The sequence below is a fragment of the Ischnura elegans genome, chromosome 5 (assembly GCF_921293095.1).
Source record: "Ischnura elegans chromosome 5, ioIscEleg1.1, whole genome shotgun sequence".
Lineage (NCBI taxonomy): Eukaryota > Metazoa > Arthropoda > Insecta > Odonata > Coenagrionidae > Ischnura > Ischnura elegans.
In genome coordinates this window covers 110,176,855-110,195,341 of record NC_060250.1, presented here as the reverse complement: position 1 = coordinate 110,195,341, position 18,487 = coordinate 110,176,855, and the positions used below count along the sequence as shown (strand labels likewise).

The 18,487-nt window shown below is 40.9% G+C and overlaps 1 protein-coding gene across 1 annotated transcript in view; it reads right to left on the bottom strand.

The window, feature by feature from the left end:
• The window catches only part of LOC124159763 (protein bric-a-brac 2-like), a 779,585-nt gene that overhangs the window by 184,161 nt on the left and 576,937 nt on the right, over positions 1 to 18,487 (bottom strand). The window contains exon 12 of the mRNA XM_046535677.1: positions 5,160 to 5,215. The gene's annotated coding sequence lies outside the window, so the exon portion shown is untranslated. The remainder of the gene's footprint in view (positions 1 to 5,159; positions 5,216 to 18,487) is intronic.

Below are 18,487 nucleotides of genomic sequence, written 5' to 3'. Positions count from 1 at the left end.
CAACATTATATACCCCTAATTTCCAAGCAGGACTAGGGTTTTGGCAAAACATTTCCCCTCTTATCCTTGTTTTACTCCCTAATGGGCTTTCGTGAGTCGAACGCTGACGTTAATTAAGATAACATGAAGCAAGTCAAATAATGGATAAAAACCTCAAGTGAGAAAAATAAATGGATGGTTACTACCAATTGCAACAATAACCAAAAGCATTAAGTTAACTCAATACATTTTTGCTGGAATACTATGATAAGTTTTCTTTCTTGCATTCATATTAATGACAAGACTGCCGTGGAAGACAAAACCATTTATAACTACAGTATATCACTTCATTGCTAATGCTATTTGCATTGCTTTGACGATATAATCTACATCTACATCTACATAATACCCCGCAAGCCGCCTAAAAGGCGTGTGGCAGGGGGTGTTAGGACACCAGCCGTTTACAGCTATTAAAAAAAAAAAAAGAAGAAGTGCTCTAACGAGGTTGGGACAAGCGTTTATTAAAGTCCTTTATTGTTCGGGGGAAAAACGAATTCTTATATCTATCCGTTCGGCTAAAAATCTCTCTTAATTTATCGCTTCTGTCGGACCTGGAAATATAGTGTGGCTCTAAGATTATGTTCTCTGTGTCGCTCTTAAATACATCCATTCTCAATTGCTCAAGCAATCTAAGCCTAGCGCGCAGCCTCCGAGTCTCCAACGGCTCCCAGCCTAATTCGCTTAACATCTGGGTAACACTGTCTGTACGCCCGTAGCAGTTTTTGACGAAACGCGCAGCCTTCCTTTAATATAGATATCGCCCGAAAAAATTAACAATGCATTTGCGGGGGTTTGCAATAACTAGGAAGAATACGCACCAAAAACTCAACCGGTTTTATGCGAGGTTTTTGTTAAATAAAAAAAAAACTAGTTTGGCCATGTCTCCAAACACTTAAGATAAGGGCCATTGTAGAGAGATTACAGAAAACTGAAAAAAATAAATTACCACTAAGACTGTTCAATATTAACTCGCGGTCTTACTACATTCATTCGACCACTATCCAGTGGTGATAAATTTTGCCATATTAGGCATTCACCTTACCACTACAAGGTTAGAAGGTAGCAGTAATAATCAGGAACTCAATTGTAAATGTACTGGCATGAAGATGTGCCACAAATAATAATAAAATGGGCGAAAATCCGGGATAACGTAAATAAACTCGCTCCGCACATAATGATTATAGAGAATTAATTTCTCCCAGAAAAACTATACATCGTACGTTGCCCTCGGAATGCTCCATAGCGTAACGCTCGTTCGGGGAGTTCATCAAACTGGCTAAAAAAATTAATAAAATACTAAAATTTTAAATGTTAATGCAACACCGCCTACCTCACGGTACAAAGACGTTAGTGACAGTATAAAAATGAGATGTTATTCAGAACACTTGGAAAAAAGAAGCAAGGGGATACAAGAGTTTCCGGAATAAGTTTTCTGTAAGAGTTCAAACCCCTCCAACTCTTCCCCCCCACGCTATTCTTTCCCCTTGTTTGACGCACTGTTAATAATTAACTGAGCACGCTCTTCGCCGTGTCTTGAGAGGAGCAATGGGGCAGAGCAATGGAAGACACACGAGGGGTCGGGGGCGGGGGGGAGGAGAAGAAGCGGAGGGGGTAAGGAGTGCGTAGTGAGCAAAGTCATGTAACAAGGACCAAGTAGGAGAGACGTTTAAATAAACCTCCTCCCACTCGAGAAAGATGGGGCGAGGACAAGGGAGGAGATACAAGCGGTGGCATGGGCTTACCCAGCGAGGGGCAGGGGGCAGCTGCACCCCCCCCTAGAAGCAAAAATCGCAAGTCTTTAAGCAATATCAGTACTGAATTGAAACGAAAGTATTCAACAAATTTTCTTTAAACCCAATAAAAATTATATGTATTAGTATAACCTATGTAACTAAAATAAAATGTTTTTTCAAGGAAATAATCTCATAAACTATTAAAGCGCTGTTATCCTTTTCTTAAAATGTTGGTTTCACTCACCTTTGCCATAAAAAAATTAAAAAGATATGGTAATTTTTCATACGATTTATTTAAAACGTCTTAACTTTTGCACTAACATGAACTTAGCTTAACTAACCTGAAGCCGGTTTCGTTGCAGAGGCGACATCTTCAGGTATAGAAATCGTTATTTTTATTATTATGTTGTTTTTTATCCGGTTGCCAATACGCGTTGGTAGGGAAGGGTTGCGTTGGGATTGGAGCGTTACTCAACTTTAGGAGAATTTCCAAGAGGGGGTTGCATTTCCAATGGTTGACAAAAAAATTCTCATTAGATAAATTTCCATTCCTACTGTGCTTTCTTATCTCCAACTCCTTCAAGCAGTCCATTCTTCTTCCCTTTTTCTCAAGGTGGAGAATTTCCGGGACAAAAATCGAGTGTTAGAAAAAAGTAGATTACAACCATTTGAACATTTCCTTGTATCTTACATATGAAAATATGACCTCAACATTTTACCGCAAAATTTTCATATTTGAGACACAGGAAAATACTATACTCGATAACTTCTGCCAGTGGCGTAACTATGGGGGAGGATGACGGGGATAGACCCCACCCAAAACATCAGAAAAATTAAAAAAAAATTAAAACCATTGTCTAGTTTTTCCCGAAATTTCCGCATTTTCAGGAGATACAGGTAAAAGTTTTCGAGTAACTACCCTAAACGCCCTGAAAATTTCAAGATGATTGCATTAGTAATTTGTCGCGAAAAAAGACTTTTTGAGCTGAAGTGACAATTATTATTATCACAGTATTCTACCGATAAAGGTTAGTTTCCATGCAGTACTAATCAAGTAATCTGGGAGCCTCCATTTCCTTCCAGCACTGCCTTCTTCAATTCACCTTAAGGCCTACTCCCTTACAATCTATCTAAAAATCCTATTCTCTTTCTTCCCCTCCCTCGTTTACCTAACATTCTACCCTCCAACACCATTTTCAACTTCCCCTCCCCGTTAAGTACTCGCTCCATCCAAACTTTCTGTCTCCTCCGTATCTCATCTAAAAGTTGCCTCCCCCCACCCACCATGTCCAGCACTTCGGTGTTTCTCCTCCTCTCTGTCCATTTCACCTCCTCCATTCTTCTCCATACCCACATCTCAACTGCGTCCAATCTTCTCTCGTTCCCCTTCCTTAGTGTCCACGTTTCCGCACCGTAGAGAGCTACACTCCGGATCAAACTCTTCACTAAGCTTTTCTTTCAACTTTTACATAACCATCCTCTCAGGAGGGGGTGACAATACGTTCACAAAAAAACTCAAGAGAGAGAGAGGGGGGAAGAAGAAAATCGTGAGCCTTTGTGAAAACGTGTCCCAAAGAGAAGGAATAAGCGGAGGATGGAGAGAGGGTATGGGGTAGGAAGACACTGCGAAGAGAAGAGGGTTTGTGTGTGGGCGGATGGGGGAAAAGTATTAACGGCGGGGTTTGCCGTTGGCAGGTGGGTGTGCTCAGGAGTAGAGGAGGAGGTGGGCGGTCCGTGGAGGCAGGTGTTCGCATCGGAAGGGGTGGACGGAGTTAGGTTGGAGCCAAGAGCGAGTGAGAAAACCGACTTCGCGATACGTCATGGAGAGCATACACGATTCATCCGCAGGCCTAACACCCAGTCCCCTTAATCCTTAATAAAGATAAATGCACAGATGAACGTCTTCCTTTGGTCGATATTGAGAATCTTCCGACACACAAAGCGCCATGCCCGTTTGAACATTATAAAAGAGACAAAAATTACATAAGATCATTAAAACGGATGGAAAATAAAACAAAAAGGCTCAAAGAGAATAATAAAAAACATGAATAAACATGTGGGCATGAAAATCTAAGGCAGACGACGTTTCGGTTTCTTCTCGTTTAGATTAATTTAGATTTTCTTCTCGCGGAAAGGTAAATTCATTCTATTCTCCGGGAAAATGTAAAAAAAGACATGAAAGTCTGTGTTATGTGAGTATTTTTAGCTAAATTTAATCGAGGAAATAGTAGGAAGGATCTCAAGATATTGGTATAAAAACCATGAAAAACATAAAAAATAGAAAAAACGAGAAATAGCGAAAAGAGAAACAAAGAAAAATAATAGTAACCATCGAGGTAAGTATCTATAAATATAGCAGGCCATCTATTTCGCCGCTTCAATACACACCGAAACCTTACAATTTTTACTCAACCCTCGCAATCATATTGACTCATTCACATTAATAGCAGCAATAAGAGATCAACTCAGCTTATTGTTCTTAATCAAGGTCCTAAAGCTACTAAAATTGGCCGCGATGTAACAAAATAAAAAAAATTCATAACAGGTGAATTCTAAAAACGATATCCATTTCCTCGTTGTTAACAAAGGAGTATTTGAAAAAAATTTTCGCATATTTTTTTTAATACCGTAGCTTTTAGGATACTCTTGTAAGACACCCTTCCATCGCAGTAATTCTTCAGTTGGCCCTCTAAAGCACGAAAACAAGAGGCTCGTAAAATCCTGATCCTTATCTTAAACCATAACGCATGCATTCTAATTCTTTAAACATAAATTTATCTCTTCCCGTCTTGCAAAATACTATCCCTCCTCCAAAATATAACTGCCTCTAGGTAAACAACGACGAGTACACTCGTATAGAATTATTTTTAAATCAGTGTAAGGGAATTATTTCCTATGGACAACATTACGCCATCTATGAAGGAAATAACGCAAAAAAATCTCTTGATGTAACTTCTGAAGACGAATTCCGAATGGAAAGTTACTTCAGCCAGAAAATTTCACGACATATTCTTCACGTAGATATCAGTGTGTATTGGGCTGCTGGAAGGGCACTTCTAACATTCTGGTGAGATATAACTAAATAAAATGCTTGGGAAAGGAACTGCTGCACTGAAACTGACTCAAGAAGAAAAGAGTGAGAATAATATGGTCCACATAGGCATAGAATTATAAGAGGATTTTAAATGACAGGGGATCATCGAGGAGTAGAAAACCCCACGATTTTACTTTTTTACTTAATACTCACTCACTGCAGAGTAGATATTGTACTCTCTTTATAATACCTGATATATTTGAGTAGTGCCATAGATACTTTCTAATGACTAACGATGATTGACGACATTGGAGTAAAATTAATTTAAGGAAAGATATTTCTTAAAGACTCACCTATGGCTTCAGAAGAGAAACTCTCGTTTCACACAGCATCTCCGGCAAAGGCACATCTGAAACATAAAATAAATATCATCAAAGGTTTATTCGATTATATATGAATAACAGTGGTCAAGAAGTGCCGACGAAAAACGGCTATTGGTTATGATAGAAGAGAAGTTTCTATTTAGAATACCTCTCCAAAATTTATTGCAGGTGAAATGATATCCTGGAAAATTTTCATCGCTTGGAAAATTTGAGTAAATAGCACCACCCAGTTATCATAAATGGAAAACGTTAGGTAAGGAATAATATTAGCAATTTTTCAACCCTTCGATGAATGGTTAATAAATTACCAAATATTTACAACCAGAAGGACAAAATTACAACAGCCAAAACTTTTAAACGCAAGAGAGACGTAATTATTTTGCAATAAATTACCATTGCAAGTTACGTGTGCTCTACGAATTCATTGATACTTTCATGGTATAAATCCAAATTTATATGGTTATTAGTAAATAATTATACCATTTAAGTTATGTTTGCATGGTGTATTTATGAAGTGTTCTGGCAGCCTCTCCATCATTCGTGGACTTCCACATTCAATTCACAAAAAGGCCTACTCCCTTTCATTCCACATAAAATCCTAACCTCTTCGTTTATCTCCCTCTTTTATACAAAATTTTACGCTCAAAAATGTTTAAACGTTACCTGTACGCACATTAATCGCTCAATCCAAACCTTCTGATTACTCCGTATCCCATCAAGAAGCAGCCTCTACTAACTTACGAGAAAAATACCATTTTCAAAGAGCATTCTCCTTCCATGGCGGAATCACAAAATGATAAGAAATACGTGGTGCAAAGAATGTCACATAATATTATTCTTAAATTCAGAATTACAATTTTGATAACAAATCTCATCACACCAATGGTTGGTACGCCTCAAGAAATGTGGGAGATGGAAGGATGCAATTGCTTATTAGTATATTGAGAAGGGATGAGGAGTATGTTATTCTCCTCACTCCGCTAACGCAGTAGAGTGAATGAATTGTTTAAACTCGTTCACTGGAAACAGGAACTAAAAATCGTATTCACTCAAGTTGTTCGGCATGATTTCTAATAGAGAAAAATACTGCAGGCATTGACAATTTACACCTTAGACCATTACAACTCTTGACAAACCTTCGATATTCATTTTATTAGAAACAAAAAAAATGGATCATTTGAGAAATAGTAATTTTTGATTTAGCAGTAGGTGAATTTAAGCAGGAAAGTTTAAGAATACGGGATGAGAATAGGGGGGATCATTTTTCACGAGACATTGTATCGGGCTTCAAAATAACTTGCTAGGTGGATAGATGAATATCTTTAGCAACCAGTGCTACAACTGAATAGCTCATTCCGGCGAAATACTAACGCCCAGGAGTCAAATAAAAGAAGCGCTATGTGAACAATGCATGATCCATTAAAAGAATAAAAAATAAAATGAGATAACAAGATTACCTTGCCCCCCCCCCAATATTGGGACTGGATGAAGCATAGCCTGAACGCAAAGACTAGAAGAGAATTTTACGATTAACATAACTTGCAAAATCACTTGGAAGTGCAACAGTGCTTGACGAGAGGGTCACCCACGTAAAAACCCATGAAATTTCCGGGCAATTAAGAGAGGCGAAAGTGTTTACCAAAAAGCTTTAGCGGCCAGATTCCCACTCCCCACTAAAAGTAAATAAATGCCACGAAACGATTCGAATAAAATATATTCCTACTTCAATGCACGCGGTCGGATCAAAAATAAGCCGCACTCGAATAATTAGCGGTCGGTTAATAGAGAAGTCGGACACACCGCTGACTACAACAATGACTTTAACACGCATTAAATTCCGAGTGGTGGTGGGGGTGGGGGCTGCTGGAGGAGAGGGGGGGGGTGGAGGGAGACGTCCTTAACGGGCCAATGAAAGAGTGGAAAGAGCAGTGATGAGTGCGGGGAAAGGGTATCGAGAGGTGATAGCGTTCAAATAACAACAAACGCGATCCAGGAGCCGAATTAAAACGCCGACAAAAAACCCCGGCCTTTTAAATCGCCCGAGCAATTAAAGTTTTCAAAGCGCGAAGCGACGAGTTTACAGTCAGGGTAGTGGGGGGATGAGTGAGAGAGAGAGAGACGGACGGAGGCGCCAAAAACGAAAACAAAACAAGATCGAGAGGGCGTGCGAGGGTGATTGTTGCTCGTGTGTGTGCGGGCGGGAGAGCGCGCCACCGTCGCGGTGTCGTCACGTGTGGACGCGCGCGAACGTGTGAGTGGCGCGCGAGCGCCGCGCCGTGGTCGTGTGTTCAAAGCACGCGAGTCACATGGAACGTGTCCTACAGGTGAGAAAGAAAAATAAAATAAAAACGGAACAGAGAGAGAACGAAGAGTGGTAATACAGAGAGCAACGGCGGCAGCAGCGGACCCGATGATAGAGAAGAGTCAAAAATTAAAACAAAAACACGCTCTAAAAGGAAAAACAACTCTGCCAAAAGAGGAAGGGGTTGAAGGGAGGGTATATAATGGCTTCGCGGAATTAGCGAGTCCGGCACTCTAGTTTTAGTTCGTCATTTTATTTTCCGCACTCCCACCGTCGTTTGTTTTATTTCCCACTCCTTTCATTTGTTTTTTACTTCATTTTTTTTTGAATTCACACTTCGTCGAGTCTGTATAGAGGGATATTTATTGACTCGCGCATCAGAGGGTACGCGGAAAAATACTAAATAAAAAATAAAAGACAAAAGAGCAGGCAAGATAGATAACGCCAAAAAAGAGAGAAAAATCTACCACAGATAAGGGAATGGAAGACGAGATGGACCGATTAACGGCCGATAAGTTTTGGCGGGTGGGCAAAAGAACGAAGAGAACACAGGGTGGGATAGGTAGGGGGAAAAACGTTCACCGTGAAAGTATAGAGCAAAAATAAAAAAGAATGCGGTGCAACCACATTGAAAAAAAGCAACACTTTCCCTTGCCACTGAAAAAAAAATCATGCCCACAGACACAACTTCGCATTTCATTGATTGACGGGATTTTATCGGCAATATGAAGAGCGCATCAAAACAAATCCGAAACTGGATGCATTTTGTATTATAGTATTGCCTTGTTTTTTTTAACGTGTCCACGTCAGTGGAAAGCTATGCACCGTTCCTCATCGTTCGCATTAATTTATTAAAGACAGATATGAAACGTCATGATGGGGGTAAATTGTCACGCGCTTATCATAATAACGAGGGATGATTTACAGGGAACGTTTGCCAGGGAAATGAAGTGCTTCGTCACACTATTGTATGATGACAATGTAGACTCGCTTTGCGGCACTGTGCGGGAATAGCAGTCGCAATGTTTTCCTGTCGTAAAAACACGCATTTCATTAAGCATTAGTACGGGTGAGGTAAATTATGTCCGTGGCGATGCAATTTCGCAAATGACGTGTTTCGAAGAATATTACACTGATTTCGAAGATTTACTACCCTTGTTTATTTAAAAACCATTCAAGTTTTGCTATGAACAACAGACCGTGCAGTTAGGGTGACAAATCGACCCCATATTTTACATACGCAATAAATGGTAAAACTGGTCAAGGAGATTAAAGTCGGTTGGGGAAAATAAAGGCCTGCAGTAAAACTACATTTTTGATCACGTGAATATTTCACGTTATCGCTGTGGTATATTAATGTCACAGATGGTTAAGAAGAAAAATACGAGCTAAAAATACCCACAAGTGGTAATTACTCCAAGAGGTATCACTAAATATTATCATATACACCGCAGACAAAGTACAGCTACGCATGGGCACTTGCATTAACAATTTGCATATATTTCTGAAATACAAAAATATACGCAATAGTAACATAAATGATAAAACTATCGATAATAACGACGATTATCAATAATATCGATGACTTTAATAAATAAAGATTGCATTAAAATGTTAATGATTCATAGGAACAAAAGGAAATGTTTTCGTTTTCGCTCCATTGGTAGACGAGAGTAATGAATAAAATTACCTTAAAAGCGATCGAAAAACAACAAATTCTCAAATAGCCTTTCAAAGTTTGCGGTAAAAACAAGGTTCCTTGAAATGGTGATAGGGGAATGGTGCAAAAAATGAGATGCGAGTTTCTGGCCACACGAGTAAATCTCGTCAATCATACTCCATAGGATGTTACCGCAAATAAGGAGGAAAATTTCTATTTCTATTGTCATTTTTATCTATTAATGTTAAATTTTGGGTGCGACATTACTCAGAGTAAGCCCAAGATGAAATCTCCAGTAATATCCTACGATGGAATTCAGTTAGCTAAAGGTTATGTGGACTGAGGAGTTTCATTCTTGATTAAATAATTACTTAACTTCAACATTTGCAAAGAGAAAATATAAAGTAGGGGCACTACGTAAACTTCATGATCAGTGGCGCAGGGAGGGGGGGGTTTGGGGGATAAACCCCCCAGAGCTTAGAGAAACTTTTAAGTTTAATCCATTTTACTTCATTTGATAAATATACTTATAGAAGAGTGAAGGGATTGATAAAATATCCCTCAGAAAGCAAACAAAAACACACCATTTTGAACCATTAATCTTGAAAAATTTCTGGGGGAGGGCCCCGCACCTACCGCTTATCCTGACGGATATACCACACACCCCAGGTCATGTTGCGCCTTAAACCTCCCCTAGTCTTAATTTCTAGCTGTGCACCTGCTGATGATAATTATTAACCAATATACTTACATGAGAAAACCATAGTTTCTGCGACACTTCATAGGATTACCTTGACCTATCGACAATACAACTAATATTTCGAAATTAAGCAATCCAGTCACTCATAAAACCAATTTTCCTCCCTCTCTCCAACCACTTCCTTTATGAATAATCATCAACCAGTAAAAAAATCAATGTTCAAAATGAGATCTTAAAAACCCTCGATAAAAGTACCTGAAACCGATAAATTATTTATTGCCCTTGGATACAGTCAAAAATCGTAACGTGCAGCTCACTGCATTGGTCAGCATGGATCCCACTATTTTGCCTCTTTGTCCTTGGGACTGGTGAGACAGTGAGACTGGTTTCACCATGATGAGAGGATTTCATAATCAGGATTGAATCTGTCGGATCAGATGGTGTCCCATAGATACCATTGTTCAGTGGCAAGATTTGATCGACGCCTGATTTTTCTCAACCCTTCTTGCATGTCCAAAAAGCCAAATTCTCTCGTTCTCCTCATACACCCATTTATTTCACTGGTGATAATAAATAAAGCACTTAAGAGTGAAGAAAATTCTTAATATAAAACAGTGAATACCAATCGTGCCATCCGGCAGTATGCTTGAGTGATTCACGTTCCCACGTTTCTGTGAAGGTACTTGAAATTAAATTAAATTAAATTAGCAGAAAATCACCCTGAGCACCCCGAAGAAAGAAATAAATTATTCGGTGCGATTGGTAAGAAATTTCGACGGTCGAAGCGGAATAAATATGGGGAGGAGTGACAGAGATGCTGGAACTGCAGAGCGGGTCGGGGGTTGATGGGAGTGAGAAAGTCGGATGGGTGCGGGGGTGGAGGGGGAACAGATGGGGCAGGGGTCGCTATGGAGAGGGGAGGGAGAAGGCTCGAAAACGAAGGCAATAAAAGGGCAAAGTCGTCGCCACTATTGGCCGGCGTCAAATGGGATATTGCAGCCGCGGTGGACGTGTCGATAATGTCAGGTCGGTTACACACGCGCGCGGGCGGAGGGTGACGAGAAGGGGGAGGAGGGGCAGGTGGGAGGATGAGAAATAAAGAAAACAAAAGTGAATCTGGAAAAGAGTGGGATGAGTTGGGAGCGATGATGCGAGGACCGGAGTGTGGGTGCTGTGGAATCGAGGAGGAAGATTCGGATGAAAGGTTGAATGGGGTATAGGGAGGGAGGAATCGAATGGGACGGGGATGAGAAACCAGATGTGGCGGGAACACGGGGCGGGAACGCGATGTTGATTGGGGGCGGGAGAAGGTGTAAGCCTGGCGGGGGACGGGGGCAGTAGTCGGGCGAGGGATCACGGCGAGTGCATAGGACTCGACACCTCCCGCCGGAAAAAAAAACACGAGCGGGATCGCGCAACGGAAAGGCTTGTGTGACGGGATCCAGCGGGAAAATGCTGTGCGTGTGTGTGAGTCGCGCGGACACCCTGCATGCAGTAGTAGTGTATGTGCGTGCGTTGTGTGGGTGGGATGACGGCAGCAGTCCGGTGCATCATGGGGCGGCGTGTTGGGCGGGAAAACGGGCGGCGTGTGAGTGAGTGAGTGTAGGTGTGTTCCGGCATTGAACCACACCGACACTGTCCTCACATGCATACACGCAACCACCATACACACATACACGCGAGTGTCATTACAGAGAGGCAGCGTCATTTCCAGAGCCCGGGGAACGGCCCTTCACCAAAGCGGGGGGGTACCGGGGGCAACTAGAGAGAGAGAGGGTTTTGCGCAAACCGGAAGAGTGTGGGAAAGGTGGGGGGAAGGGGTTCATGTACCCCCTCCTCCCCAGTATTCCTCCCATCCCTCCAGGCGACGCGTGTATTTCCCGCGAGCGCCCCGCGGCACGCCGCGGCGACAGAGGGAATCACGGCGCGGAGCGGGAAAGAGGAATTACTGCATTGGTCGCCAAGGGAGACAGCGCGTGTGTGGGTGGGAGAGAAAGGTGTCGGCACCGTAGTATAATGGGGGCCAACCTCGCCCCATTCTACAGGCGGAAAAAAGTGAAGGGGGGGGGGAGGGAGAGGGAGCATCACACGGTGCGCTCGCATATGAGTTAGGAGATGCCAAAGGTTGGGTGCGAGCCTGTCTTCGCATCGGTGTGAGTGCCAGGGCTTTTTGGGGGCAGCCGGGACAGAGATCACGGGTTACGTATACTCGATGAAAAGGACAAATGCACAGAGGCCTGAGGGTTAAATGTCCGCCAAGGGAAGCGCGCGAGTGATTCCCGCGGCGGCGAATAAAAATGGGGGAGAAAAAAAAAAACAAGAGAATATCACCGAGCGGGCACGGGGTGGTAAGGGTAGAAAAAAGGGAACACGGCGAGGGCTATAAACTGTTGAGCCTAGGGTTGTTAACGGCGACTGTGCCTCTGTAACGAGATTCCGTATACTTAGTCGCGGGGAGAGCTCATCGTCCGAGCTACGGTTTCATGGAATTTAGAGGACTAGTGTATCGCCCTTTCGCCATCCGCACACCGCCACGAATTAAGGGACTTAAATATCCCGCAGAATTGTGGGCTTTTACCGCTAACATCCAGCTTTCCCTTTGAGAAAGGAAATGAAAAAGATTTCCCGCCGACCCGACGATACATGGACGGAGTGAAGAGGCAAAGCAAAGATCTTTCCTCAAACCACTCACTGTGCGTTCGAACACAATGGATAGCAGGAATATATTGTCTCTCTCCTTGTCTCAAAAGCCTACCATGTCTTCAATTTCTACTTGGACCCAAGGAAAATCTTAAGACTCGATTTTTTTATTCATTAGATAAAATTTTAATTGACAATGAGCCAATTTTAGAAATGAATTGATCGATAACTATTTAAATTTTCTCATAAATATAGACTTTGAGATGCCTTTTCCATTTAAAAACTAATTATTCTTCAAATTTAATCCCCAATTCCGCATGTTTAATGTGAATATTTGCAAAAACGTATGATTATTATTAAACATTTAAGGTTTATACCCTAAAATAAGGTACATTTTTATACAATTTTAAATAATATATTTGTAAATATATGAAAGGAAAAGGCATCCACAATTCCTAATGGAAATGATAATGCCACACCATTTAGGTAAAAGTTGCTTCTTCAATACCAAATTTAAATAAATGTTGACAAAAAAAGGAAATTACGTTCTTCGATAAGTAGAGCATCTCAAAGTAACTTTATAAAGACTTTGCGCGAGGAACTTTGAAAAAAATATTAATATGAGATAAAGATTTAACAGTGTGTAACTTAATACCTTGCATAAGAATACCTTTGAACGGAAAAATCATTCATTTTCGATGATTTGATACTTATTTGATAAAATTCTACGTTTTCCAATGTATTTTGACAAAAATATTTCAAAACTACGGAGACCTTCGGATATAATACTACTTCAACTTAGAGGAGTGGGATTAAGGAACAAAAAAAATTAAAATGGTATTTTTAAGTCGTGAAGTATTTCATGTTTTCAAAATATGACGAAAGAAAACAAATTTGATCGACACAGCAATAAAGCGATATCCCATGACCAAAATACGAAGTCACCTAACAGTAGGCTCTGACAAATAATGGTGCAGTGCTACGTAATGAGTACAAAATATAAAATAATACCTTCGCAAACTGTCATAACCAAGTGAAGAAAGAAAGCCAATTATATAAACTTCAGTATAAATACCACACTCATCATATTTTAGATGCATCTTCGGCAAAATAAATTTGTAAGGCCATAAACTTATATGCAGTATTAATCCATTAATGCGGCCTGAGGATAATACGAGATACATCAGCTAAATATTTTGTGTTTCAGTTCTCATCCCAAGAAAAGAGACCATTCATAACACAATATTTCGAATGAAATATATTTATGGACATAAATATAACTTGCAACTGAACTGGGAAGCGATCAAAATAATTGAACACCAAAGAAGGACACGTAGTATCCAATATTATTTCCAAATTCAACAGTTTCTTCAGTATAAACCATTATAAATTATAGTCTAAACAAGTCAAGAATGGATATTAATAAAAACCCTTAACTATATTGGAATGATAAAAATACACCTACACGCGTCTCTTAGTATCACGTGTGTTTAACTATTTCACCCAGGTGGTGGAGATAACTACACGCCAAATACATACGTAATAATTTTATAATTCATAAATAACGACATTTATGAATTTGTTATAAGTTGCCATAATTGTTCTTAAATCTTTAATTCTACCTTATACGAGAAAATTATGGCAAGGTGAATTAATCAATAACGAAAATGTACGGCACAGAGACTTTTCATCATTAGGACAGGGGGAAGGGCATATCTACTTTCAGCGGGAAAAAAATTTGGAAAAATATTTGACTCAAATTCCAGAAGTGCTTCATCTACTGCGTTTCATGTCTGCAGATAATTAGGAAACAGGAGGAAGTCGGCGGATATATTGACAAGGAAGTCACGGTTATCGAAAATTATCGATTTAATTAAGCGAAAAATCTTTTGTTCTGCCATGCAAGTTTTTTTTGCAACCAGAACGGAACTTTTACTCATTCGATTTTACTAATGAGACAATTGTTAAAGAAAACTGTCCGATATAATGATATAGGTAATGGCAATGCGACTACGTCAACTTCATTCACGTTAAATCTAGGGGAAAATTTTGAAAAGAATCCCTTATTACCTGGAAAGGAATATCCAGTTTCCTTTGTTTTCGAACGGAGCGCATTGTCACTCACGATGCTACTGAAGAAGCGCTCGTTTGAATCAGAAAAATAACAAATTAGAAACTGGTTACGGTCCAAAAATCAATAAGGAATACACAATAAATTAAAATCAGAGTAAATAAATAAAGACAACGTTTTCATGAAATTTATTTAGTTTTATTTATTCCCGAAAACAGCACATATTACTTTAAGTAGGGCTTTAAAAAAATTAAAATTCCCCACGGGCAAGAATTATCGTTCCCTGGGTAGGGGCAACCAACCCAGACGAGATTCGAACCTGCGACCTATACTTCCGCAAGCGAGGACTTTACCCCGCCGCCAATGAGATCCATCTACAGTTCTAACGTAGCTAGGTGGACCCACTCAAATTTCATTTTTTTAATTCATCTATCAACCGATTTTAATCATTTCGACTCTAGAATTTACGCAAGAAATCGTTTAAATGTAGCGTAAAAAAATAAAAATACTGAATTATTAAGATATTACGAAATAATTATCAAAATTCTTTCGAAAGATAGACAAACGCGACCTAGCTAACGTCACATCGTCGTATTAGACGTCAGTTAGTTAGTTAACGTCGCATTGTCTATTTAGATGGTGCGTCTCCAAGCAATGATTTTACTACCATTACGTTCGATCGCTGGAGGTGTTTCTGGCTTAAAAAATATACTTTAAGAGCATGAGAGAGGATGAACGTGAACAAGTACGATTATATACATGCTTGCGCGTGAAAATACATACACGAAAAATATATATATTTAACATACATTTACATACACCTACATGCGGTATTATTATATATATATTTGAGAGGACGATACGGGTTTTCGAGCACGCACAACTGTTCACCACTCGAGCAGCTCTCGCCTCGAATACCAATCCGAATCCGAGGGAATAGGAAGAAAAAAAATCGGTCGAAAAAAAAAATAAAAAACATTCGACACCGGTTGGAAAGTACTTAGCCTCGGGGTTCTCTGCACTGCACCCCCCGATATTTCTGCCTGCCACTCCGCCCACACCTCGGCACCATCTCCGAGACACCCATTCCACACCCAGGGCAGATATATCGACCCCTCGACAGTTAGCACGCTTTTCATACACTTCCGTACCGGGCCATCCATGGGTCTCATTTAATGTGGATCCGGGCGACGAAGGAAGGAAAAGGAAGATGGAGAACTTGTGGAGTTGAAATAGGTAGGTGGAGGATATTCGGATACGGCGCATGTCGACCGCTATTCGCATTCCCAGAGAATGCCAAAAATTAGTTACGCCTCCGTAATACCCCGTTCAGATAACGATTGTTACAGCGATCGTCCTAACTATAGTTGGCAGAACTAGTGGTGTAAACGCATGTCTAGACAATAGTACACGTAGTTCCGAACGTTGACACTTGACGATGGTTAGGCGCTGCGAAACCGGAAGAGAAAGTGACAAGAGAAAGACGAGAAGTTTGTGAACCTTCCATCACTCCATTTTTTTTCATGGTGTTGTCCCGCAAAGAAAAATATGGGTGGAAGAGGAATTATACGTTAAATACACGGTGAACCCGGTGATATCTAAACTCTATATAGTATCTCAACAGCTTTGCTAAACGCCAGTTTCTCTTTTTATTTAGATTTCAGCACTGGAGGGCAGCAAAAGTTTCAAATGCACGGTTTCAGTTTGCGAATGCACGATAGTTCCCACGATCGCCGGAAGAATCGTGATATGAACGAGGCATATGTATAGATTGGAGGAGCGTGGTAGAGTGTAATATGTAGTGAGTGAGTCGGCATAGTGGTAAAGCAGCGGATTTCCCACAGCAGAAATAAAGATGTGGTGGCTCCAATCTGCCCGAGGGAATATTTTTCCAGGCCTCAGTGGCCGCGGTAAAGTCCCCGCCGGCCAAACAATAGGTCGCGGGTTCGAGTTCCGCCGGGGTAGGTTGCCCCTATCCAGGTTGTTCGTACTAGTGTAATTGTTAAATTTGTTGAACACACTCATATAAATTGGCCAATATGTGATTCATCCGGTGGTATGATGATAAATAAACAAACGCTAGGATACTGATCGCGGGATTTCGGGTTCAAATATACCCCAAACGAAATCCTCGAAGTGCAAGGTTGCCCAGGGAAAGGGACTGGCCTCTTACTCTGAATGTGTGAAATTCGCACGCCTGTGGCTAACTTCGAGGTGAGCTATACCATCACCCATCTAGTGAGTGAAAATAATATTTAAAACTTTAATTGTATTGATAAACGCAGTAAAAACAATGTATTATAATTTATTCAACAAATCTGTGGTATTAATTTGGTATCATTACACGAGAAAAGTAATTAGAACTGTGGTACTTTCTTTGTTACAGACATAAGGTTAGAATTTACAAGGGACCGCTAAATTGCAATAGTCAAAACTCATTGCTAAAATACAGTATGTTTGTTGTTCACAAATTTTAAGTCAATATATTTTAGCGACAGCAAAATTTAGTTACAAAGAAATTTACCTTAGTAGCGCTCATTGTTCACCAATAATCAGCAATATTCATCAGAAGTATACCATTGTCAACATGCGATTAAAGTTTGACTGTGCACCTGAGTATTTAAACTCTACAATAGCGATACATCAGAGTTGGGGAAATACGCCGATAAAAATCCAGCCAAAAGAAGCAGACACTTCAGTGGGACAGTGTTGGGCAGGGGTGCATCTATGGGAGGGGAAAAACGATACGTTCCAGTCGTAAGGAGAGTGGGTGGAGAAGGGAAGGGCGGGAAGGAGGGGGAGGATAAAGAGAGGGGGGGAATGTGATAGGGAGATAATGGTGCGTGACAGGTGAATGAAGAATGGAGAGGGCGAGAAGGGAAGGATACGATGGGATATTCGGGAGTGAAGAAGTAATAACGCGCGAGGATTTGGCCACGGACGAAGAAGGGATTGGGAAATAAGAGCACGAGGAGAGAGGCATTAGCCCAGAGGGAATTCCTCCCCTCAAGCGGAGGGGAAGAGGCGCATGATATCAGGGATTTGTAACGTCCCTGCCCGGGACCTTAAGTCACGGGTTGCACGTTTTAAACAGTGGGTTCTTGCCCTTGGTGTCGGGAAGCGAATTATTATTATAGTATTCTACCGATTAAGGTAGGTTTCTATGGAGTACAAAAGAAGTGATTTGGGAGCCTCCCTTTCCTTCCAGCGCTGCCTTCTTCAATTCACTGTAAGGCCCACTCCCTTTCAATCTATCTAAAAAATCCTATTATTTTCCTACCCCTCCCTCGTTTCCCCAACATTCTACCCTCCTACACCATTTTCAGCATCCCCTCACCGCTCAGCACTAACTCCATCCATACCTTCTGTCTCCTGCGTACCTCATCCAAGAGCTGCCTCTCCTCGCCAACCATATCCAGCGCTTCATCGTTCCTTTTCCTCTCCGTCCTTTTCACCTTCTCCATTCTTCTCCATACCCACATCTCGAATGCCTCTAATCTTCTCTCGTCTTCTTTCCTCAATGTCCACGTTTCCGCACCGTAGAGCGCTACTCTCCAAATCAAACTCTTCACTAACCTTTTCTTTAAACTCTTACATAACGATCCTCTCAGAAGCTCCTTCCTGTTCATGAACGCCTCCTTTGCTAATGCAATTCTCTTCGTGATGCCCTTACTACTGTATCCGTTTTCCTCTATCGTGCTGCCTAAATAGCGGCGTGAGCTGCTTAACCTGCTCAAGTTTTTCACCACCCACCTTTATCTTAAGTCTCACATTCCTTGCTCGTGATGCCTTACAAAACAGTATAACCTTGGTCTTCTTGTGGTTAGGGAAGCGAATAATCACGCACAAATATTTAAAGCTTTTTACCCAAAGTTTATTTCCATATAAAATCCCAATTTCCAAATCAGTTCAATGAAAATACACA